We start from the raw sequence: 25,287 nt of genomic DNA on the forward strand, positions 1-25,287 counted from the left end.
AGATCAGGGATCAGGCCAGGAACAGTGGCTCATGCCTGTAATCCCAGAACCTTGGGAGGCCGAGGGGGGGGGTGGATCACGAGGTCAAGAGATCGAGACCATCCTGGCCAACATGGTGAAACCCTGTCTCTACTAAAAATGCAAAAATTAGCTGGGCATGGTGGTGAGCACCTGTAGTCCCAATTACTCAGGAGGCTGAGGCAAGGGAATCGCTTGAACCCGGGAGGCAGAGGTTGCAGTGAACTGAGGTCACTCACTGCACTCCAGCCTGGGCAACACAGTGAGATTCCATCTCAAAAAAAAAAAAAAAATCAGGGATCATGTTTTATTCATCTCTGTATTCTCATGTGCTCACATATTGTGTTTAAATAAATAAAATGAAAGAATAACTAAATAAATGAACATGTAGCTTTGGGCTGAAAGTATTTCTGGTAAATATTTCCAAAAAGTTTTTGTTGTACCCATTCAGAAGGGTCTTCATACTTATGAAGTGCAAGTAAAGCTCCATAGATAAGTGGGTTTAATCCATAGCTAGAATACAGAAAATATCAAAATTGGGACTGCCATCCTTTGGGCAAGATATACTCAAACATAGTTGCATTCTTTGATCATAAGAATGGAAATTTTAGAACTTCAAGAAAAAAGTGACCAATCAAAATGGTTTTTATTAGTCCTGCATGACAGCTTTCTGCTGAAAGAGAATTTCTTCTAACATCCAAACAAAGTAGGAAATACAGGCTGACTTTCCTTACTTGACTCTGTATGTGAACAATGAAGGGGCTTGTTTTAAGACTAACTTCCTGGCATAACAAGAAGACTGCTTCAAAAAGGAGAAGATATTCTAAACCATTGTATTACTCCTCTGGGGCATGCACTGCCACATCCAGCCATGATATTATTACCTCATTTGGGGATCTGACACACACACACACACACACACACACACAAATTTCAAAATGAGAATTTTCATGGAAATTTCACAAACATGACATTTTCTTTTCTCTTGTTATATTATGTATAATTTATCTTCATGGAAAGAGGCCCAAATATCTTAGCAAGCTTGCTTAATACTCAGTTTGTTATTTTTATATTCTTAAGAAAAATGAAAAGAGAGATTGTAACATGGTGATGTTAAAAACCTTCCCTGGGCAAACAAATCCTCTAATTTCTTCAAGTTTCACCTCCTATATTCACACACTGAAAGCAGCTACATAAGGCAATAGGGATAATGGATAATACTTTGCTATAAAGCTATGTGTTTCCATTGCCTTCACTCCTATCTTTCTCCTTCCCATTCAAGCAGCGATGTTAGCTTCATATAAGTATTGTCCTCTGAGGGAGGGCAGACACCATCCAGGACCAAAATCCAAGTTCAGTTCTTAAATATATTTCTTAAAACCAAAGCAGATAAAGTGTGAAGAGTATACACTTCATCTGGGTAATAGCTGGGCTTTACTGAGAAAAAAGGAGGACTGATGTTTCCAAAGATGGTATGAAGTATCAATAACCAAGCTTAGAATACCAAGCAGAGAGTACACACTAGAAACCATAGAGAAGAGTGCACAGTGAATGGAGAAATTATCTCCTCCACCCTAAAAGGTAATAAGTGCTCAACCAGCAGACTTCGAAAGAAAACTTCGGTGGGGAGACTGAAATAAAGCAACTCGTGCTTGTCTTAAGAGCCGCAGATCAATTCCTTACCCAAACTCTTCTTAGACCCATAAATCAAAGATGGCGAAATGAGAGAGAAATCCAGTGTGGGTAGGAGACGTCCCAGAACAGTGGAGTTACTGCTGTGTGTTCCCCAAAGCTTATCTCAGGCAGATTTCACACCTCCGAGCAAATCCCTGAGATGTGTACGGTGCTGGAGGCAACCAAATGTACAGGGAGCAACTTGATAATGACTGAGGCAAGTGTTCCAGAAGATTCTCTTGAAGGGAAGGAAACTCCAGAAAGTCCCTCATACCCCAGAGATGCACAGGACAGTAGCTGAGAATCCTAACCCCCTGAATGGCTGATAGGGGCTCCGAGGACCATCAACTAGGAAAGTCCTGCGTTTGAACAACAAAATGCAGAGCACATGAGCCTCACAGCCAGAGCCACAGCAGAGTTCAGGCAGATCAAGCCATCCTTCCCTGGAAGCTACTGGGGTCAGAGGCAACCCAAGAAGCAACCAGACCCTACTCTTTCAATGCCCTGTGGGGAAACTGATCGTGTCTTGGGACAAAAAAAAAAAAATGCTGAAATGGAGGGGCAAGTTTTTAAATTAACTGAACATTTACACAAAAGAGACGGGGTTTAAAACTAAACAGATAGTGGAAATAGTTTTTCAACAACAGTGTAGATGTTGACTTGAGAGAAAATATAGACTAGTAGAGAAAATTGCCTTTTTGCGCATCCGGGTTGATATTATAAAATTTAAGCAACTATAATATAAAATTCTATACACATATGGGCAGTGAGAAGCAGCTTTTATGGTCTGAAACAATTTTCATGCCATATGTCATAATAGAAGGTCTTCTAGAATCCATGTGTGCCCAACAATAGCCACTGAAGGGAAGCTTACCAGAGTGCCATCGTGTTCCTTCCCCTAAGGATCAGACTTCCTGACTCAAGGTACACCTTAGGTTTTGTTTCTACTATCCCTCTGCTTACTGATCCATCTGTGCTATTAGGCCTGAAAATAATCTGGAAACCTAATCAAAAATCATCATTGTGCTCAGTGCTCTGAACGTTGAGGTAAACAAGGAAACAACAATGTTCGCAAGGACCTCAAAAACTGCCAGCAGCTACACACCCACCAGAATGATACAAAGGCAAAGGGGGGCATATGAATCTGGTGAGATGTAAAACAACTGGAACTTCATTTAGTGCTGGCAGGGGTCGGAATAACCACCACTCTGGATATCTGTTTGGGAATGTTTACTCAAGATGAACTTATCCATACCCTTTGACCCAGCAATTCCACTCCAAAGTATGTACCCAACAAAATATGTATCTATGTTTCTTCAAATGATCCATACGTGAGTGTTCAAAGTAACATTACTCATAGTAGTGAAAAACAGCCTACGTTCCCATCAAAAAGGGCTAAACTACACAATTGTGTAATGAAAAAACATTCAACAGTAAGGAAGAATGAATTAAACTGAAATATACTAGTTATGAGTGGATCTTATAAACATGATGTTGAGTCTAGGACACCAGACTCAAATGAGTACAAATAGTATAATTCACTATTTGCAAACTGCACAAAAGACAAAACAAATCTAGAAGACAGGAGAGTGACTAGAGGCTGAAAGGGGGAATGAGAAAGGCATATGGGTTTTATTTCTTGATCTCAGGGCTTTTACTCAGGTGTGTGCTCAGTTTGTAAAAATTCAGTGACTTGTGCACTTATGATAGGCATGCTTATTTGTATCATATAATGCTTTACATTGTGTTATATATTTCATTATATTAACATATATTTTATTATATTCCAGTGAAAAGTTTATAAAAATTAAAATTCCAAAAAACAAATATAAATTAGTATAGGATCCCAGATCTATTTCCACCACTTATTAATGCAGAAACTGAGTTTGCTTCTCCCTGATATTTCCACAGCTTCCAACTAAAACTGTCAAAGTTCTCTACAGCCAACCACATGAATATACAAAGGTTCCTGGAAGCAAAAATAGGCAGGAAATGTCAGAATACTCATATTGCGCTTCCTACCTTCCCGTTTTACTGAAAAGAACTCTGAGAACCCCAAACTGAATTTTTTCTTTTCCATCTCACAAGCTCTAAATTCATAGTCTTAAAAAGCATCATTTCAGAGAGAGACAGGCATACCAGCAGGTGCCATTTCTAATTCCTCCTGGCTACCGTCTGCACAGGCTGCTGAGGGATAAAAGCTGTGATGAGAGCATTCTTTCCACAATTTCATATTCATGGAATTTGTTGTTACTTAACTTTTCACAAATCATTAGGCTGAAGTACCTCTCCATTTTTCCCCCAAATAGTGTCATTTGACCTGGCATCCAGCTTAATACAGCCTCTGCTTTTGAATAGATTTCCTTACAAGTGGCAATCTCTAATAGGGTCATGTCGAGAGGCAACCCGACTGCATACTACCTATTGCACGTTAACGTGATGAAGGTAATTTCAAATGGCATTCAATCAAAAAATCTGAAAATTTTATTAGTGAGGTTGGGGGGTTTCTCTGTTCAGATGAGGCTCATTGCAACTCAACTCCGATATTTTCAACTAAGATTTCAGAGGATGAAATTTTTTAAACTGTGCACGTACTCAATGGTCCACATTGCTTTACAGACCAAATAGTTGGCTGTGCTTTTAGAATATTGAATGCAAATTACTTTTCTTCATCCAAAGAAATACAGCAGACCACTTGTCATTTAATCATCAATGTGGATGATCTCCGAATATGTGAGATAAATTACATGTTAAACCATGAAGATCAAAACATGTGTCTTGGTGGAAAACAATACTACACCTGGAATGTTGTAAAAATATGTGCTCATATTTTGTTACTGCGTACCTCCTTTTTTCAGGATAGAACTGCTTGTGTGAGAAATTGGTTGCAGAAAGGGTTTGGGGAACTGAGATGGACCTGTTTGCCTTTTCCAATCTTTTCAAAGTTAAAAAGGATTTTGGGTAGAATCCAGACTTAATCGGAAAATATGCTGAAATAAACAAGCAATGATGCTATGTTTGAAGTAAGGGCAATGATGGCAAATATGTGCCTTCCCTGAGTACAATGAAGTTCAACCAAACATCAGTTATGTTTTAAGAAATTCATGAACCTAAGTAGATTAGACAAAAACAAAAATGATGTAAAATTGAAATTAGGTTATTATTCAGGCATTTTACAGATCAAGATCCCCTGAGAAGTGTGAGTCATTCTGAACTAAGTAGAGTAAGATCATTTAGGTACTGGATTTAGTCTGTTTGTATCTTTACTCTTAAGTGACCTAGCACTGAGCCAGGCTGAGAAGCCTTGCTAGAACTCGGGACAGGAATTCAGATTTCCAATGGTCTTGCTTCTACAACATCAATATCTTTTTTAAAAACTTACTCTTTATTGATACATAATGGATGTACATATTTTCAGGGTGTGTGATAATTTAATATATTTATATAATGTGTAAAGATCAAATCAAGGTAATTGAGATATTCATCACCTTAAATATTTATCTTTTCTTTATACTAGAAACATTCAGGTATTCCCCTTCAGTTATTTAGAAATGTACAATATATTGGTGTAAACCGTAGTCACCCTTCCCTGTATAGGAAGAAAGGACAGGGACATCATACAACCTCAGTACCATTTTAACCTCTACTACAGTTTTTATGTTCGCTGAATATTCTGCCAAATGTTGACTCTGTTTTCTTGTGAGCTAAGCCTGAGCTAAACCATGTGCAGCTAAGATGTTGTTCATCTCACCTTTAGACTTTATTCTTCAGACATTCATACATATTTGTTTTCCTAGTTCTTTTTATTATAAAAGATAAAACTTGAGTAACTGGGGGAAAATGTGAAATTTTTTTCTTCCATTTTCAACAAACATTTATCATCGTCATTTTGGTTCCTGCTTTATCATTACTTTTCACATGCATGTATAATTTTACATTATAGTAATTACATAAATTATATAAAATTGTATCCAATATGCAGATATATATTTAAGGGCATTTCTAGACTATGCAAAAATATGGAAGCTTAACACTGAAATCTCAACGATGGCCCCTAAATTTTGTAGGCTTGGTATGATAATATACTGGAACCCTTATTCTTTAATGAGCCTGTAATCAGTGGCTTTCACGCTTTGGTGTAAAATATCTCCATGGCCCTTTCCCCCTTAGTTGAATTCTAGAAGCAGATAGACATTTGAAGAAAGCAGCTCCAAAAGGCACAGCCTGGCTGAAAAATAGGTGCTAGACAGCTTTTCCCTCTGTTTGTCCTGCCAATTTTTCTTCTTTACACGTAGAGGAATAATACTGGACCAGGAACATTCAATTTTCCCTTCTGGGGGATTTATTCATTCCTAAGCTCTGAGCACATACTGTTCTGGAATGTCTACTTTGCTGAAACTGATTTCCTCCCTCTTCCTAACCTACTGTGTTAGCCAGTTTTGCATCACTAATGAAGAAATACCTGAGGCTGGATAATTTATGAAGAAAAGAGATTTATTTGCTTCATGGTTTTGCAAGCTGTACAAGAAGCATGGCGCCAGCATCTGCTTCTGGTCAGGACCTCAGGAAGCTTTAAATCATGGTGGAAGGGGAAGGGGAAGCAGATGTGTCATATGGTGAGGTGGAAGGAAGCAAGAGAGAGGAGGAGGTGGCAAGCTATTTATTTATTTATTTATGTTTTTTTGAGACAGAGTCTTGCTCTGTCACCCAGGCTGGAGTGCACTGGTGCTATGTCGGCTCATTACAACCCCCACCTCCAAAGTTCAAGAGATTCTCGTGCCTCAGCCTCCCGAATAGCTGGGACTACAGGTGTGTACCACCACGTCTGTCTAATTTTTTGTATTTTCAGTAGAGACAGGGTTTCACCATGTTGGCCAGGCTGGTCTTAAACTCCTGACCTCAGGTGATCTTCCCACCTCCGCCTCCCAAAATGCTGGATGACAGACGTGAGCCACCATGCCTGGCCTTAAGCTCTTTTAAACAACCAGCTCTCCCACAAATTAATAGAGTAACAATGCAGTCATTACCACAGGGAGAGCACTAAGGGACTCATGAGGGATCCGCCCCATGACCCAAACACCTCCCACTGGGCTCCACCTCCCATATGAGAGGTCAAATTTCAACAAGAGATTTGGAAGAGACCAATATTCAAACCATATTGCTACCTTTGATTTTCCCCCTGCAAAGCCCAAAAATCACACAAAAATAAAAAATGGCAAGGGCTCAATAGGGAAGGAATAAAGGAACAAGAAGGCTGGGACGAGAGGTCGGTACTGAGAAAGTCCAGTCTGGAAATTTTTGAGTCTTAGGAAAACCCGTCTTTATGTTCAAGAGTAAAATTATCCCCATTCATTTAACTAGGTCTTGTCTTAACAGAAAGGGAGTCTATCTTCTCAAATAACTGGGCCGAGCCAGCAGTTCATATCTATCTTGTGTTTTTTAATTGAAAATTATTATTAGTATCACTTGATTTACTTTTACTGTTCATAACCAACATCGTGAAAAAGCTCAAATTTGAACAGTTAATGAAAATAATTAGGAAACGACTTCAGATTTTTTTTAAGTTACTTGCACCCTATTAAGCAAGTAGTGATATTGTGAAATATTGGAGTCTATCACTGTTGTTTGTTTAATAGACTATGGCTCCATTTTGTTTTATTGTTTATACAGAACATTTTGACTTTCAGAGAGAAGAGATTTTCACAAATGCTATTTAAAATGCTTTGTAAGGAGAGTTTCTTTGGAGCTGCGAAACCAAGTTTGATTTGGAGAGTCAGTTAAGTATGCCTGGAAGAAACTGAAATAAGCATTGCCGTCACTCCAGGCATGGCCATGGTCTCTAGAGGAAAATCCCTTAACAAGATGAATTTTAAAATAATTAAGCCAGTTGTGTAATGGAAATAAAGAAAATTTGCCCAAGGTCAAAACATCGTTTTTTTCCATATGTCATGTGTCAAATAACTCTAAACCTTATTTTTAACATCTTTTTTTTTTTTTTTTAAACAAAGTCTCGCTCTTGTCCCTGAGGCTGGAGTGCTATGACGCAATCTCGGCTCCCTGCAACCTCAGCCTCCTGGCTTCAAACGATTCTCCTGCCTCAGCCTCCCAAGTAGCTGGGATTACAGGCATGCGCCACCACGCCCGGCTAATTTTTGTATTTTTAGTAGAGACGGGGTTTCACCATGTTGATCACGCTGGTCTGGAATTCCTGACCTCCTGATTCACCTGCCTCAGCCTCCCAAAGTGCTGAGATTACAGGCATGTGCCACCATGCCCGGCTAATTTTTGTATTTTTAGTAGAGACAGGGTTTCACCATGTTGGCCAGGCTGGTCTGGAACTCCTGACCTCGTGATCCACCTGCCTCAGCCTCCCAAAGTGCTGGAATTACAGGTGATGGGCACCGTGCCCGGCCTGCATATATTTTTATATGATGTCTGTTTCAGTGTAAAGACCATGTGAAAGCTCAAACCACTTGGAAATTTTCTCATTGAATGTCTTCACACATTCTTTTGTAAAGCCAAGAAGTAAATAACAGGGCTGAGATGATGAAATCTTGAGGTCAATTAATTGTTCCCAGATCTCACAGCAAAATCATAACAGAATTGACTTTGCCTCAAACCTCAGTTTTCTTTTGCCCATCCTGTGTTACCACTGGGGACCTGTAATAAAACCTTAGGTATTTAATTGGTAGGTAGCATTTCTCCTACATACTAACCAGTGGTGCCCACAATGCTCACCCCATTCTCATGCCTACAATAAAGAAGAACTGACAGTATTATTATCCTATCAGCACAAAAGGATCAAGAATTTTTTTTCATATTTTGCCCCACTGAATCACCAAAAAACGCTATAGTAGGAATTATGATTCCCTTCTTATAAGTGAGCTGAGACTGAAATGTAGAATAGTCTAATGTGATTAAAAATTACTGGGCAAGAATTCAAATATTTATTTGCCTGATTCAAAACCTGTGCTCCCTCATCAGGCTATGGAAAGAAGCTTATTATCTTCCCTTTGCCAAAGAAGTGTTTATAACACTTGCAGAATAACTCTCAGAGGATCTCACAACATATGGAAATTTCCCAGCAAGGTGGTTCCACATTTGCTTCCATGGCCTCAAGCTTTAGGACACATTCATTCTCACTAGGAAGAAAGAGATCTCTGTAGGTTGGTGTGGGGGATTTGAGGGTGCTACTTACAGAACTTATATTCTTCCTCTTCTAAGTGTTCTAAACAGTTAACAAGAAGATTAAGATGTAACATCATCTTCATTATCTGTTGTTTACACTGCCAGTTGGGAATCCATTATCTATTCTCTTCATTCTTCCTAACAGAACCCCAGTTTTGTTCAGTTATCTATGTCTCCTTTGCTACCGAAATCCATAGTTTCTACATCAATTGGCTTTATAGTCCTCCATTAAGACTTCAGTGCTGTGCAGCTATTGAAACTGAAGCCAGTTTTCCACACCAACTTCCACTGAGTATGTTGTTAAGGTGAACTTGTAGCCTTTTTAAGCTTCAGATAAGGCTCCATATGCCTCTTGGGGCTAAATGCTGGTTGTGAGCCAAATAGAAATCAGAAATAGAAATGGTTCTCTATGCTACATTCAGACTTTGCGATTATTAGTTGCAATCAATGATTAAGGAGAAAAGGCCAGGGCACAAGATGGTCAGGATGGGAACTTCCTGATACAGGAGAGGGAACATTATCCCTGGGATTGAGAGAACAGGAGATGCCTTTGAAAAAAAATCACTGGGGTTTGCCAATATTGAAGGCAGAAGAGCTGTATGATATAAATGAAAAGTACTGTGAAATTGGCTTCAAATGACCTGAGCCAGAGTCCTAGGTATGCCATTTACTGGTTGTGCAACTTTGGTAGATTACTTTTCCTGACCCTCAGTCTTTGAAAGTGTTAATTAAGATGATCAATATTCAGCAGGATCATGAGAGAGCCTAGATGGTCAATCATCTTCCATTCAAGTTCTGTTTTGTCTGTATCCCTTTTATCTCCTATTTTGACACCAGTGACCTTGTGCTTATGTTCATCATAAGTGCCATCTGGACCAGGGCTTCCATAGATTTATGGGCCACCACCCCCTGGCAGCCCCTGAGCCTGGAATGTTAGACATGCCAATAACAACCCCACATACATCATTCATGTTCTGTTTTAGTTTATAAAATGCATTCATATACATTCTCATTTGTCCAACATAATAATCCCATGGGACTAGTAGTATTAAGACTTTCATAGATGACGATAATGAGACTTAGAACATAGAAGCAACATTCCCAAAGCCACGAGGCCAGGAAATGGCAGAACAGGATAAAAATCTAGCCTGCTTGACAAAAGTCCTATGTTCTTCATGGTAGCTTAGAAGTGAAGTTCAACACTATGGAACCAGGTTCTGTAGTATACGCTACTGGTGCCTTGCTTTGATCTGTTGTACCTGGCTGGCATCCCCACTCTCTCTCCTTCTGCGAGGGTTGGCTGCAACAGCAACCTTGTCCAGGTAACAGGTCTCCACAAAGAGAGCTACCTCCCACCAGAACATACCTGTGAGGTTATGTCTTCTACTTCAGGGGCAGTCAACAGCCCATGAGAGATAGATTCTGGGGTACAAATTTCTGCCCCCATGCCTTAAGGTGGGACTACCCTGTACTATTACTTACATTCCAGAGCTCCTCGTAGAATCAGAGGCTAGACTTTAACTGAACTTCAATTGAATAATTGCCTAATTTATTTGATTACTTTACATTTCTTGGCTCACTCCCTCACAGGTCTCTCCTGAGCACATGCCTTCATAAACCAGCTGCACAAGTAATTGCATCTGGGGATCTGCTTCAAGAGAAACTTACCTAAAGCAAGAACGGGCTCTGACTTCAGGATACCTAGGATTCTAACCTTGTTCCATTACTTATCAACCATACGACCTGGAGAAAATTATATACGTGCTCTAAGCCTCAATGTCCTCATTTGAAATACACAGATAATAGTAGGATCTCCCTTATAAGATTATTGAAAATCTAAACTGGTTATCAATGGAAAAAGCTTCTCTCAGTGCTTGGCAAATAGGAAGCACTTAATAAGTGTTTTCCAGTATTTTTATGATTATCATCATTACTCTAATTCCCAAGGCACCCACAACCCATGCTAGTCCTCTGGAGATATAATTTCTCCAGCTCAACTCAATCAGGCTGCTGGCTGCTGAGAAAAATAGAAGAGCTGCATTTGTAGAGATGGCAGCCAGGAGCTTGTGATAGAATGGGGAGAAACAGAATTCGAATGAGCAGAATCAGGAACTCTGTATATTTCTGGACGTTTTCTGCTCATTCAAATAAATTTTGTAGACGTTTCTGGAGTTCCATGTGCCAGGAACTGTGATAGGTTCTAGATATCCAAGAAGGAACTGTATTTTATACTTTGCAAGGGGGGGTTCATTCTGTGATGTAATAGTAACTCCCTCAAGCATTGGATACATAAAAGTATAAATGCTGGCTGTTAAATTATGACACACTGGAAATTCTCAGGTAAGTTTCTAGGAAATGAAATACATAGGCTTGGGGATACATCTAGCTGGGATATGATTAAGTTAGTTATATAAGCTTGTAATGGATTATATTTTTAGAAGTACCAATACTTCTAAAATTTTTGCTTTTAGCAAACTAGGTATCATCTGAATACACTGGCTGATACTTAATAAGAATTAGAACTATATTTTGCTTGTTGTTTAAGTAAATATCTTGTTACATGCTTGTTTAATGCTTGTGAAAACCATTCCAAACAATCTCTTTAGAATAAGAGTCTAATTACACATTTATCATTAAAATTACAGTGAGCTAATTGCCTTGGAGATATCTTTATCTCTCTTGCAGCTTGCTTAATCCTAATGCATGTTTTCAATAATCATTTGTTATTTAATTAACTAATTAACAAACAATACCTGTCCTATGGAAAATCCTAAATTAAACACTTGAGACTTTTTAATTGAATGCTCAATAACCCAATATAGCCCTTAATATTAGACCTTTTAAATATTGCAAAGATTCTATTCAATCACACATTAGTTTGCTCCTGTTATCTTTGGGGCTTAATTGGTAGAAACAAAAAGGGGCAGTTGATAATACACAAGGGGTAGCCAGCACAGCAAGGCTCTCATGAAATAGAAAATATCCATTAATGGCTGCCAAGAAACAAAGTGGGCCAGGCTTCCTGGCCAGCAACAAAGGCAGGCCATTCATTTAGGATACTCATGTCCTTGTCCCATGATATTAAAAAGCACAGTTTGAAAGATAAACACAAATAGGCCCCAAAATCCATAGTGTTTGATGCAAAGTAGACACCCGTGCTATCCTGTCCCCACAGTATTCTGTGCTGCTTTGAGCATAAATGGAGGGAGGTATTTCCTCCTATGGTAATAGCATTTACAGATGGACTGAAGAGTATTCCTTTGTATCATATCCCTCCAGATTGACTGTTTTCCAAGTCTCCAGTCTAGCCCCCTCCATTTCAACTTTGAACATGCTGCTAGAAAGAATTTCCTAAAAAGCAGATCTAATTACCAACTTCTCATTATCACTTTCCCATCACTTTCCAAGGGTTGCTTTCTCCCTTTGGTGTTTTCAGCATTCCATATTCTGAGCCCTGGTTTCCTAACGACTTCCTGACATTTCCAGTCATTTTTCCCTGTACCTTTTATTCCATTAGTGTCATTACCTTAAGTTTTCATGCTCATCTATTTTGTACATTACATGCTTCTCTCTCTGGTTGTCCTACGCTTTTTTCAAGGGTATATTCTATTCTCTGCTCTTGAAACCTGGAGTCAGACGTACAGCCATCTTTTTCTATGTTTCCTAAATTATCTCCATTGTACAGTGCATACCAAATTGTATTATAATTTTTCATATGTCTATCTCCCAATTTAGACTATGGATATTAGAATTTACTTTCTCCTACCTTCAGTATTTGCATACGTAAAGTGGGTGGAAAAATTATACTTCACTGATAAGATTATTGTGAGACTTATATGGTATACTGCATATAAAATGCCAATAACAATGCCCGAGATATGGTAATTTCTAAATCATTGTGGGTTTATTCTATTTTATTTATTTATTATACTTTAAATTCTAGGTTACATGTGCACAATGTGCAGGTTTGTTACATATGTATACATGTGCCATGCTGGTTTGCTACACCCATTAACTTGTCATTTACATTAGCATTACATTCCTAATGCTATCCCTCCCGCCTCCCCCCACCCCACAACAGGCCCCGGTGTGTGATGTTCCCCTTCCTATGTCCAAGTGTTCTCATTGTTCAGTTCCCACCTATGAGTGAGAACACATGGTGTTTGGTTTTCTGTCCCTGTGATAGTTTGCTCAGAACAATGGTTTTCAGCTGCATCCATGTCCCTACAAAAGATATGAACTCATCCTTTCTTATGGCTGCATATTATTCCATGGTGTATATGCGCCACATTTTCTTAATCCAGTCTATCATTGATGGACATTTGGGTTGGTTCCAAGTCTTTGCTATTGTGAATAGTGCCGCAATAAACATACGTGTGCATGTGTCTTTAGAGCAGCATGATTTATAATCTTTTGGGCATATACCCAGTAATGGGATGGCTGGGTCAAATGGTATTTCTAGTTCTAGATCCTTGACGAATCGCCACACTGTCTTTCACAATGGTTGAACTAGTTTACAGTCCCACCAACAGTGTAAAAGTGTTCCTATTTCTCCACATCCTCTCCAGCACCTGTTGTTTCCTGACTTTTTAATGACTGCCATTCTAACTGGTGTGAGATGGTATCTCATTGTGGTTTTGATTTGCATTTCCCTGATGGCCAGTGATGATGAGCATTTTTTCATGTGTCTGTTGGCTGTATGAATGTCTTCTTTTGAGAAATGTCTGTTCATATCCTTTGCCCACTTTTTGATGGGGTTGTTTGTTTTTTTCTTGTAAATTTGTTTGAGTTCTTTGTAGGTTCTGGATATTAGCCCTTTGTCAGATGAGTAGATTGCAAAAATTTTCTCCCATTCTGTAGGTTGCCTGTTCACTCTGATGGTAGTTTCTTTTGCTCTACAGAAGCTCTTTAGTTTAATTAGATCCCATTTGTCAATTTTGGCTTTTGATGCCATTGCTTTTGGTGTTTTAGACATGAAGTCCTTGCCCGTGCCTATGTCCTGAATGGTATTGCCTAGGTTTTCTTCCAGGGTTTTCATGGTTTTAGGGCTAACATTTAAGTCTTTAATCCATCTTGAATTAATTTTTGTGTAAGGTGTAAGGAAGGGATCCAGTTTCAGCTTTCTACATATGGCTAGCCAGTTTTCCTAGCACCATTTATTAAATAGGGAATCCTTTCCCCATTTCTTGTTTTTGTCAGGTTTATCAAAGATCAGATGGTTGTAGATGTGTGGCATTATTTCTGAGGACTCTGTTCTGTTCCATTGGTTTATATCTCTGTTTTGGTACCAGTACCATGCTGTTTTGGTTACTGTAGCCTTAGTATAGTTTGAAGTCAGGTAGTGTGATGCCTCCAGCTTTGTTCTTTTGGCTTAGCATTGCCTTGGCAATGCGGGCTCTTTTTTGGTTCCATATGAACTTTAAAGTAGTTTTTTCCAATTCTGTGAAGAAAGTCATTGGTAGCTTAATGTGGATGGCACTGAATCTATAAATTACCTTGGGCAGTATGGCCATTTTCACGATATTGATTCTTCCTATTCATGAGCATGGAATGTTCTTCCATTTGTTTGTGTCCTCTTTTATGTTATCTTTTATGTCATTTTATGTGAGAGATCTGCTGTTAGTCTGATGGGCTTCCCTTTGTGGGTAACCCGACCTTTCTCTCTGGCTGCCCTCACCATTTTTTCCTTCATTTCAACTTTGGTGAATCTGACAATTATGTGTCTTGGAGTTGCTCTTCTCAAGGAGTATCTCTGTGGTGTTCTCTGTATTTCCTGCATTTGAATGTTGGCCTGCCTTGCTAGGTTGGGGAAGTTCTCTTGGATAATATCCTGCAGAGTGTTTTCCAACTTGGTTTCATACTCCCCATCACTTTCAGATACACCAATCAGACGTAGATTTGGTCTTTTTACATAGTCCCATATTTCTTGGAGGCTTTGTTTCTTTTTACTTTTTTTTTCTCTAAACATCTCTTCTCGCTTCATTTCATTCATTTGATCTTCAATCACTAATACCCTTTCTTCCAGTTGATCGAATTGGTTACTGAAGCTTGTGCATTCATCACGTAGTTCTCATGCCATGGTTTTCAGCTCTATCAGGTCGTTTAAAGACTTCTCTACACTGGTTATTCTAGTTAGCCATTTGTCTAATCTTTTTTCAAGATTTTTAGCTTCTTTGCAATGGGTTCGAACTTCCTCTTTTAGCTCAGAGAAGTTTGATCGTCTGAAGCCTTCTTCTCTCAACTCGTCAAAGTCATTCTCTGTCTAGCTTTGTTCCACTTGTGAGGAGCTGTGTTCCTTGGAGGGGGAGAGGCGCTCTGATTTTTAGAATTTCCAGCTTTTCTGCTCTGTTTTTTCCCCATCTTTGTGGTTTTATCTACCTTTGGCCTTTGATGATGGTGATGTACAGATGGGGTTTTGGTGTGGATGTCCTTTCTGTTAGTTAGTTTTCCTTCTAACATTTCCCCTCAGCTGCAGGTCTGTTGGAGTTTGCTTGAGGTCCACTCCAGACCCTGTTTGCCTGGGTATCTGCAGCAGAGGCTGCAGAACAGCGAATGTTGCTGAACAGCAATTGTTGCTGCCTGATTGTTCCTCTGGAAGCTTGGTCTCAGAGCGGTACCCAGCCATGTGGGGTGTCAGTCTGCCCCTACTAGGGTATGCCTCCCAGTTAGGCTACTCGGGGGGTCAGGGACCCACTTGAGCAGGCAGTCTGTCCGTTCTCAGATCTCAAACTCCATGCTGGGAGAACCACTACTCTCTTCAAAGCTGTCAGACAGGGACATTTAAATCTGCAGAGGTTTCTGCTGCCTTTTGTTCAGCTATGCCCTGCCCCCAGACGTGGAGTCTACAGAGGCAGGCAGGCCTCCTTGAGCTGCAGTGGGCTCCACCCAGTTCAAGCTTCCCAGCGGCTTTGTTTACCTACTCAAGCCTCAGCAATGGTGGGCGCCCCTCCCCCAGCTTCGCTGCCGCCTTGCAGTTAGATCTCAAACTGCTGTGCTAGCAATGAGGGAGGCTCTGTGGGCATGGGACCCTCCAAGCCAGGCGTGGGATATAATCTCCTGGTGTGCCGTTTGCTAAGACCCTTGTAAAAGTGCAGTATTAGGGAGTGACCTGATTTTCCAGGTGCCGTCTGTCATGGCTTCCCTTGGCTAGGAAAGGGAATTCCCTGACCCCTTGCACTTCCCTTCGGCTCTCACTTGTTGGGCTGCACCCACTGTCCTGCACCCACAGTCCGACATGCCCCAGTGAGATGAACCTGGTACCTCAGTTGGAAATGCAGAAATCACCCATCTTCTGCATTGCTCACACTGGGAGCTGTAGACTGGAGCTGCTCCTATCCCAGGGGACACATCAGCCATCTTGGAACTGCCCCCTGTGAGTTTATTTTAATGTTCTTATCTTATGTATACTTAATATTGTATTTCTTGTGTCCAATACAGTTTATGGCCATTATAGACATATGCACTCAGTAAATGTTACTAAATGGCTGGCTACATGAGTGATTGCATGAATAATTAACTGTATGAATAGCTTGAAGCAGAAACAGAAAGTCTTTGGGGTAATATAGAACATTTTATGTATTTATAAAATTATGTCCTGTAGCAAAGGGATCAAAATGTTTCCATGAGACTCTAGAGGGAGATCCATGACCATAAAGTAAATCAATAGAGAAAGGGAGGTTGGTTCAATAAAATTTTCTAAAAATTGGTATATATTCAAAATAGAGTGGGCTTTCTGAGTTCCCTTTATTTTGTGTGTTCAAGCAGAGATTGAACAATATAATTGTTGAGGTGTTATAGAGCTATAGGGCTGGATTATGTAACATCAAATGCTGTTTTATCTTTAATCAGTGTATGACTCCATTTAGAGTTTCTAGATACCATATATATGGGTGTGTGTGTGTATGTATGTGTGTGTGTGTGTATATATATATATAATTTTGTTTTATTTTATTTTATTTTTTTTGAGACAGAGTCTCACTCTGTCTCCCAGGCTGAAGTGCCACAGCACAATCTCAGCTCACTGCAACCTCCGCCTCTCAGGTTACATATTTTACAATAGTGCATGCTTTCACTGTTCTATTACATATAGAATTTTTTCATCCATCCTCTACTGTGGTCAATGTTTAAACATATTAAAACATTGCTAACATTCCAAAGAACCTCTTTTTAAATTTGCTCAGTGACTCATTTCAATGAGTAATAGCTACAGTGACACCAGATTTAAGCCTTCCTTGCACGCTCTGTAGATAAGAAATTCCTGGGAAGAGTCTGAGCTTCTCGACTTTGTAAAGCAAGCAACAGAAATGATGCATTCCAAGACACTGCCTTTGGGTCCATCTTTTCCCTTGCAAAATATTTCCAATGACTGTTTTCAAGTTTTCATATTGAAGTTTGCATCACTGGGCAATTTTTGATATTGCAGTTTGCATTATTGGGCAGTTTTTTTTCCCCAGCAAGTGAAATTCAAAATCTCCTAAGTTTGGTACAGCAATGATTTGAAGCGACTGTTCTAACTTTATGCTGAATTATTGACTAACAGGTTAGAAAATCTTATCAGTTTGAAATGTCATGCTTGGAAAGTGATGTATAGAGTAAGTTAAGTAAGTGAAAATCATCCACCCCACCTTGAAAGCTTTAAGGGAGATAGCGTTCTGAGAAAGGCTGTTCATATAGGGCTTTTTCCAGGCAGCACCATGTCCTAATCGGACTTTCTCTACTTTGTATTACTTATCACTACCTACAAGATAAATGCTAAAGTCATCGCCTTTCAGAAGAAGCAGTAGTTTCCCTCCTTCCCAATAGCTCAACGCTTATTTATAAAAATAAAAGCCCCAGAGACAGTCTGAACCTATTTCAAATTAATATTATACAGCAAAGTTTTACTGCAACTGTTCATAATTTACCTGTCAGAGATTGTGAAAGACATCATTATAATTCCAATCAAAGAATTTTCTTTTGCTTGTGTGTAGAATGATTTCTTCTAGTTTCAATAATGTTTTTGTTAAATCACACAGGGTGAGAAATAATAATAGGATATCGCTTAATTGAATATGTCATCATGACAGGAAGCACAATACTCCATTTTAAACACAACGGTTGCTTGCTGGCTACCAAGTTAGATTGATTGCCCTCATTATGTACATAGCCCGCATTTCCCTTTGCCTGCTCCACACTCTCCAGTGCCCAGCTCCATTGAGCTGTTGAAATCCTGTATTTCAAATTAGCTGTGAACTTGCTCTTCTTAGGCATTGCTGCATTTGCATTGTGTTGGTACTATTTCAAATGCTGAGAGATTGGACAAAGTTCTGAACACTTACATTGAAAGCTATTTTTTAAATAATTTAGCATAAGAATCACAGCCTTTTCACCAAGGTAGCAATTAAGTCATCACCACTACTGGCCCTATAAAAATTGATTAGGGCTGTTTTTATCACCCATACTTTCTCAACTGCTTTCCTGTACAATCTGACACCCAAGTCAGAAATCACACAGGGAAAACTAGTACCAGGAAAAGAGAGAAAAGGTCATTAAATAAAACTTGTATTCCACTAATATTAACCCTGCAGAAAATGACCAGGCAGGTAATGTTTCAGGTACCCATGTAATTATCATTGCTGAAGACATTTGTCCAATCAAACATATTTTTCCTGTTCAACTGGGAAAAATATACCAACTTGTACTTCAGAGATAGCTCATATTTCAGGACAGCTCAGTTGGGAAGACCTTCCCTTGACTATTTTAAAAAATACTTAATTTACTTATGAGTAATATTTATACATATAGCATTTCTGACATGTCACGTCTCCCATCTCCCAATTATCTGTCCTTCTTTCTCTTGCATGGATGTCTCCATCCTATGATTTAACAAACTTTTACTGTAAAACCTGCTTATTATCCTGGCAGGTGTTTTGCTCTTCATAGACCATGACTGCAATTCTCCATTTTTTAAGCTAAGTTCTGTGACTTGCAGGCAGCAGTCAGCAAAGAACATCAGCTGAGGCAGGCCTAGAACTTGTTCCTCATGCTTGGGTAACTGGAAGACACAGCTCCAACTCTGGCCTGACATTTACAAAAATCTCCTTGCAGTGCTGGTGCAGTTATAGGAGGCCTGGGTTCTACTTGCAGAGTGTTTAGGATTGTTAATGGCTTGCATTTTGCCACTGAATAAAATTAGACTGTCCCATTGCTTGAGAATACCTCTATGGATAGCAGCTATCACCTGGCTGGACAGCAATCATTCATCTAGAATCACTGTAGTTGTTTTATTTATATTGTATATTTTAATCCTTATTACAACCTTGCAAAGTGCATATTGTTAACCTCATTTTTCAGATTGGGAAACTGAGACTGAGAGATGAAAGATCATTTTCCCAAATACTCTAGCAGGAGGAAATGGCCTTTAATCTACAACTGCACAACTCAGCACTCTCAAAATACAATGAGCACAGGAATCAGCTGGAGATTGTGCTGAAATGCAGATTTTGAAGGTCTGGGGTGGGGCCTGAGATTCTGCATTCCCCAGTGATGTCTTGCTGCTGGGTCCCTAGACCACACTTTGCTTTGCAAGGGTATAGGTTAGCTTTTATTAATAAAGGGAAACCTCTGGTGATGAATACCAGAAGAACTGTGAAGGGATGCCATGCATTGGCCCAGGGGACACATCAAATCTTGAATCTCTGATGCCAAACAAGGTACAGGTGGGTTGTGCTGGGAATCATGCCAACCTCCCTGTCCAACAGACATTTTGCTCTCTGCCAGCAAGTTCCTTGGCTAAAATGGGAAATGCACATTTTTCTGGCTAGAATTTGAGATTTTTTCTCTTTATTTTTGTCCCCGGGAATGCCTTACAAGTCCCTCTTCTGCTTACAGATAACACAGTATTTTAAAAGTAGTTATTATATAAAGAAGCTATAACAGAGAAAGTACTGTCCTTGAAGTCAAAAGACCTGGGTCTCCCCCTCATTGATGACATTTTCTAACTGTGCAATATATACTTGCACCAAACTTCTCTGGCATCAGTTTCTTCATTTGTAAAGTTGGAGTGAGAAACCTTACTTCATTTAGTGGTAGGTTTGTGGATACTTTTTACATTATTAAAAATTAATTAATTAATTAATTAAAAGTATGCTGCATGGACAAAACCACTTGGAGAAACATTTTGACAGTGTCTATGGGCCGGGTACGGTGGCTCAATCCTGCAATCCTAGCACTCTGGGAGGCCGAGGCAGGCGGATCACCTGAGGTCAGGAGTTCAAGACCAGCATGGTGGTCAACATGGTGAAATTCCATCTGTACTAAAAATACAAAATTTATAGGGGTGGCGACAGGCGCCTGTAATCCCAGCTACTTGAGAGGCTGAGGCAGGAGAATTGCTTGAACCCAGGAGGCGGAGGATGCAGTGAGCAGAGATGGCGCTACTGCACTCCAACCTGGTGACAGAGTGAGAGAGACAGTATCTATGAAAGCTAAACCTGTGCCTCATGCCGTATGCCCCAAGAACTCCACCCCTGTGTATATTCTTAAGAAAAACTGAGTGCTTATCATGTTCAAGAACCTCCACAGATGCTTCATTCACAGTAGCCAAAACAATGGAAACAACCCAACGCCCACCAGTATCCAAATGGTACCACAGGGCAGTAAAATAAAACACACCCCCGCTCCATGCAATGACTTGGATAAATTTTATGCACATAAGTTAAGCAAAAAAAAGCCTGGCTCAAAAGAGTATGTACTATGTAATTCAATTTATACAAAGTTTAAGAAAACTTGAGACTAATGTGTGCTGATAGAAGTCAGAACAGTGGTTATCCCTGAGTATTGATGGAGAAAGGCATGAAGGAACGTTATGAGGTGTTTAGAAACATTCTGCATCTTGATTTGTATGGTGGTTCTAGGAGTATATACATATATAAAGTTAATCAAGTCTACATTTATGATTCGTACATGTTAGTGGCATACAAAGGGCAGGGCCTAGACCTAGGCAATATGGGACCCAGGTAATAACACCACCCAAAAGTCAAGTCTTCTTTTTATTAATCACCATGTCTTTCTAATTCCAAACAATGCCAGTGGTACAATGCTTCCTATGGGAGCCAGACAGTTCCCTCTGCCCTGTTTCAGGCATATCACTGGGGCAATTTACTGTAGGCATGCGGCTTTAACAATAAGAAAACGTAGAAAGAGAAGTCACCCATGGATGGATTAATAATAATAGTGTGTCAGGAGCCCAGGATCATGATTTCTCTAATTTTGTGCACGTGAAGTACAACTGAGAAACAAAATAAATAAAATATTACCGACTTAAGGATTTATGATCATTGGAAGACATACTATATGTATTTTAAATAGTAAACTGCTTATCGATTTTTTGAAAACCAGGAGATTAAAGCTACACTGGTATTTTACAAAAGTCTCCTATACCAATCATTTTCTCTCTTTTTTATAGACATGATAAGCATACTTGGAAAGGAGTAGGTCAGGTAGAAGTCTGCATCGAATGCCCCACTTTATTTACATATGGAGTCTCATTTGAGGAATAAGTCATGGACCCCCCTCCCTAAATAACTTATCTTTGTTGTATTAACAATTCATACAGATGTGGACAGAGAGAGAATGAGGCAATTTTTGGATTCATTTCTGGGATGCTATTGGCAGACTACCAATACAAGCAGATACATATTGAGTGCTTATTATAAGCACGAACTAACTCAAGCCTTGCATAAACCCCTTAAGGCAGGGACCATTATTAGCCCATTTTACAGTTGAGGAAACTGAGACACAAAGAGGTAAAGAAGGTGTAACTTTCCCAAAGCCACATAGCTAGCAAGTGCCATAGGCAAGGTTTGAACCCAAACGGTATGACTCCAGAATCTCTCTTGCTTCACCATTAGATGTCTCCAAAGTCTTCAGGCAGAGGCAACAACCACCACGCAAACTTGAAGAGTTCTTGAACTACTTTTGGGACTCCTCCTCAATTTCACAGATACACCCTCCTCAGACTGCAGCCCCCAGTATCTAACGCCTGGAGCCTGAGTAGCAGGACGGGATTAAGTGACTTCTTGACTTGTCACCAAGATAAATGGAAGGTTCTACTCAGAGGCTCTCAACTATTTTGTACTTGCAAAATATTAAACATGTTGTTAGCATATGTGAAAGGATTCATTTGCATGTGGTTCACCTTCAGGTTGAGCCGCTCATTTCCTGAATTGGCTGTCAGCCACCCAGGACAGAGTTTAACAAGAGAAGTCAACCTGCAAGGTGAGGAGGAGCAGGGACTTTGGTGAGAATGCTGGGTTCAAATCTGGGCTTCTGTAGTTATCTGCTATACGATCTCACGGAAGTAACCTAATGCCTCTGTTCTTCAATTTTCACATCAGCAAAACATACTTAATTATAACACCTTCCCTGTGGGGAATACTGGAATTAATTCATTAATGTTTGTAAAACATTTAGATAAATGCCTGGTACATGGTAATCAATATTTTTTTAATGTTGTAACATATGTACCATCTTTTTTGGTATCAGCTTGATATGATGATATTCATCTATTGCTCTTGATAAATCATATCCCACCTCACAGAATCTATACAATGTAAAGACAATCTATTCAACTGAACATTTTCCCCTGACAGAACAGACATCATAGCAATGGTATTAAAACTCCAGGGGAAGGAGAAATAATTTTATATATTTATCAAAATTCCATAGCAAACCATCAAGTTTCAGATGCCAGCTGAGCTGGACACAGACTGACAAGTCCACAGTGGAGTATTTAGGGGTGATAATTCTGATAAGTCCCACAAGGTTTCTCCTGTCCCAATGTCTGGCTGGACTGTTTAATGCCTCATAGACGTTTGATTTCAGCTGTCACAATCTCCCTGTAGACATGCCATGCCATTTCTACTTTACCCAAGTCACACCCCAACGCATTCGCAGTCTCTCTCACTCCACTTAGCCTCCACATCCCATTGAGCACGTGGGTTCACCCCAGAGTGGTCTCTGGAGTATGTGTGCTCTTTTGCATTCCTGAGGATATATTTTTGCTTCAGTCCTTCCTGTCATCCTTTTCCTGATCTATTTCATCTGGTCTCCTTGCCATTAGTATCTAGACCATTCTCCACTAGTTACGTTCCTTTTTAAAAAAAAAAAAAAATCTCATTATAACATTTTCTAGTAATGTCTAATATCCTCATTCTTTTGTTTTTCCCATTAAACATTTCTTTCTTGAGTCACTATCATGTACCAGTTATGACACAAGTTTTGGTGGTAAAGTGGATGCAGGCATGTCCGGGACCTCATGCAAGATCTCTTCTAGACTGACTGCCCTCTTCCTCACTAGTGATGCTCCTCAGGATGCCTGAGCCACGGCCAGGTGTTCACTAAAAAAGGAGTACCCTCTCACTTCCACAGCTTTGCACATACTCTTTCCTCTGCCAAGAATTCCCTTCCATCCCATCTTCATCTGGTAAACACTTCCTCATTCATCAGGGACACAGGGATAGCATTCCTCAGCTATCAAAGCAGAATTCAGATTCCTTCTTCTGTTCCCACAGCACCCCTAAGGGTTCCTATTACCTTATTTATTATTGATCTTGAAGTAATTGTAATTATTGCTCTTGAAGTTGGGAAAGTCTGCAGTCTGGATATTGTCATCTCTTTGTTTTCTCTATCATTCAGCATGACATTTCCCAACTGAGATATGGAGAAGGGAGGAAAAGTAAATTGCTTTGCTGTTATCATTGTAATCAAGGGGAGTACAATGTTGAAGATAGCAGGTGCCCATCTCCTAGGGATTAGGCCCTTCTGAAGCCCAGGGCCACTTTTGGATACAGGTACATGTGTCCCTAACCTTTCAGCTTCCTGAGGAATTCTTAGGCCAGGTAACTAGAATATTCCCAGTCTTCACCTAGAGCAGCCAGTCTCTGAGAACAACGGGTTTGGGAAGGAGACCTCATAAGTTAGAATGGTGTATCCTCTACATCTAACACACTCTGTAGTGGAAAGTAGGTGTGTTCAAGGAAATAAGCAACAATTTGAGGCAATATCAATTTTTCACCAGGCAGGTAGTACACATGTGGTACAAGCCACAGAAGCTTCCTTTGGCTATGTGGATAGCACACATGGAAGGACTAGGGCATTCAAAGCATGTACTTAAGTCCTATGAGTAACAACAAGGCCTCATTCTTATATGGGGGAATAATGCCATATTACAAAAAAAAGAAAAAGAAACAAAACCAATAGAAAAAAAGTCTAGCTATATTTAGGCATCTCTTAAACCATAAGTGATAGCTATAAACATAAATCACATCAGGTATTCTAGGTTTTGGTATTATTCCAGGTGCAGGTGACTGATAAGTTTAAAAAGAGAAGGTAAGCTCCAAGTGTAGAAAGAGGAAGAGGAGGAGGAGCAGAAACACTAATTTACCTTCTTTAAAAGAACAAACTTTATACACCAGTCCCCTGGCTGCTTCTGACCCATCTCTCTACAACCCTTCTCCCTTCCATCTAGCCTTATTTTCCCCAAAAACAATACAATAAAGGGAAAAAGTCATATGTTAGTTGCTAATGCAGCTTTTAGGGACAGAAAAGCTTATCTCCCTAACCACAATTTTAAGTCCAAAAACTCTCTACAATCAACAAAATGTTACACAGTTAATCAAACAAGATGGAATGAATGCACATGTGCTCTGGCCTGAGGGCACCTTCCTTTTAACCAGTCAGGAAAAGATGTTGGGATGGGGAGAAGAAAGAGGGTCCAATTGGCCACCTCTGAGCTCCCCATACATCAGGGAAATCCCTGATACCCACAGGAGCTTTGCCTGGCTTGCCTGTAGCATGAAGCACAGGCAACTAGAGAGAGCCAATGCCAGGAGCAGCCAATCCTCCTGTGGTTTGGCCTCTGCCCTGCCGGGCCCTCCTCTTCCACCTAATTCCCATAGGCACATCACCTCGTGCCCTGAAATCCCCACTCCTCAAATGAACAACCAAATTGCCCTGACACTGTGTCTTCGTAGAAGCTGTCCCTCCCGGAAGCACGCCTCTGTGTGAGTGGGCTATGGAGAGTTGGGGGGCAAGAAAGGGCGACGGGGTTCAAAAGTAAAGTCATCAGAAATAATGAGGCTGTTCCGCCCAGCTCCCCGCCAGTCAGCGGAGCGGAGTGCCCTCTCCAACGGGGTGTCCCAGCTCTGCCACTGAAATAACTGGTCACAGAGAGCGGAAAGCAAATTGCTTTGACAAGGCCGTTGCTGTTGTAAGGGTTCAAGGGTGCCGGCCACTAGGTCAGCGGCTGCCAATCAAGCGGACAGAAAAAGCCGCTCATTGAGCCTGTGATTTCTACCTAGGCCGCAATTATCTCTGACTATTCCTGTACCTCAGCAGCTCCTCTGATTAAACCTGCCTCCCTTTTAC

General features: G+C 40.1%; 2 long non-coding RNA genes across 8 annotated transcripts in view; one reads left to right on the top strand and one right to left on the bottom strand.

The window, feature by feature from the left end:
• LOC105498723 (uncharacterized) overlaps window positions 1–25,287 on the bottom strand; it is a 157,014-nt gene that overhangs the window by 15,219 nt on the left and 116,508 nt on the right. Inside the window, exon 1 of one of the 7 annotated variants that reach the window (XR_011612416.1) lies at window positions 1,702–1,975. The exons of the other annotated variants lie outside the window; for them this stretch is intronic. This is a non-coding gene — a long non-coding RNA (uncharacterized lncRNA). Of the gene's footprint in view, window positions 1–1,701; window positions 1,976–25,287 lie in introns of those variants that run through there. 7 annotated transcript variants of the gene reach the window in all.
• Window positions 2,525–21,886, top strand: LOC139358099 (uncharacterized). The gene is made up of 3 exons (XR_011612411.1): window positions 2,525–2,616; window positions 10,471–10,685; window positions 21,771–21,886. It is a non-coding gene; the product is annotated as an uncharacterized lncRNA (long non-coding RNA).

This window comes from Macaca nemestrina, chromosome 14 (genome assembly GCF_043159975.1).
Source record: "Macaca nemestrina isolate mMacNem1 chromosome 14, mMacNem.hap1, whole genome shotgun sequence".
NCBI lineage: Eukaryota > Metazoa > Chordata > Mammalia > Primates > Cercopithecidae > Macaca > Macaca nemestrina.